We start from the raw sequence: 612 nt of genomic DNA on the forward strand, positions 1-612 counted from the left end.
CCGACTTCACTTTTTTCTCCCCATCTTTTATATTTGAGAGGTAAGGTTGTTCTTCCCTGTTCCCTTCCACATATATTTGTTATCTATAGATATGTACACAAGTCCACTTTCTCTATCTTTTTTCTGTGAACCAAAAAGCATCGTGAAAACACCACTATATAGAAGAATACATTTCCATCAATTCCTTGCTGATTGCACACTCACACCAGGAAGGCCAAGATTTGTGAGCACTTTCTCGAAGGAGACTTTTTTTTTTTTTAACGCCTACAGCACCTGGTCTTCCTGGTGGTCTCCCATCCAAGTACTAACCAGTCCCAACCCTGCATAGCTTCCGAGATCAGACGAGATCGGGCACGTTCAGGTTGGCATGGCCATAGACACTGAAGGGGACATCTTTAAAATAATAGCAACTCCCTATCACCAAAGGCAGAGTATTGATATTCCAGAAAATATTTTTAGACTGCTACCACCTGAAGAAGATAAATTGGACCTCTAAGGACTAAACTTTCCAGCTTCCTGTTGAAATCGCATTATTGCAAATCTCCACACCCTATGGGTTCCTGGCTACCTTCACTCTAACAGAATAGTTACCAGGAGTCAGGTGGATGAATG

The 612-nt window shown here is 41.8% G+C and overlaps 1 pseudogene; it reads right to left on the reverse strand.

Annotated features, from left to right (window-relative positions):
• Window positions 1-261: 261 nt before the first annotated feature.
• LOC111738611 lies at window positions 262-379 on the reverse strand (annotated as a pseudogene).
• Between the last annotated feature and the right edge of the window lie 233 nt (window positions 380-612).

This window comes from Pteropus vampyrus, unplaced genomic scaffold, assembly GCF_000151845.1.
Source record: "Pteropus vampyrus isolate Shadow unplaced genomic scaffold, Pvam_2.0 Scaffold40, whole genome shotgun sequence".
In the NCBI taxonomy this organism is placed as follows: Eukaryota; Metazoa; Chordata; class Mammalia; order Chiroptera; family Pteropodidae; genus Pteropus; species Pteropus vampyrus.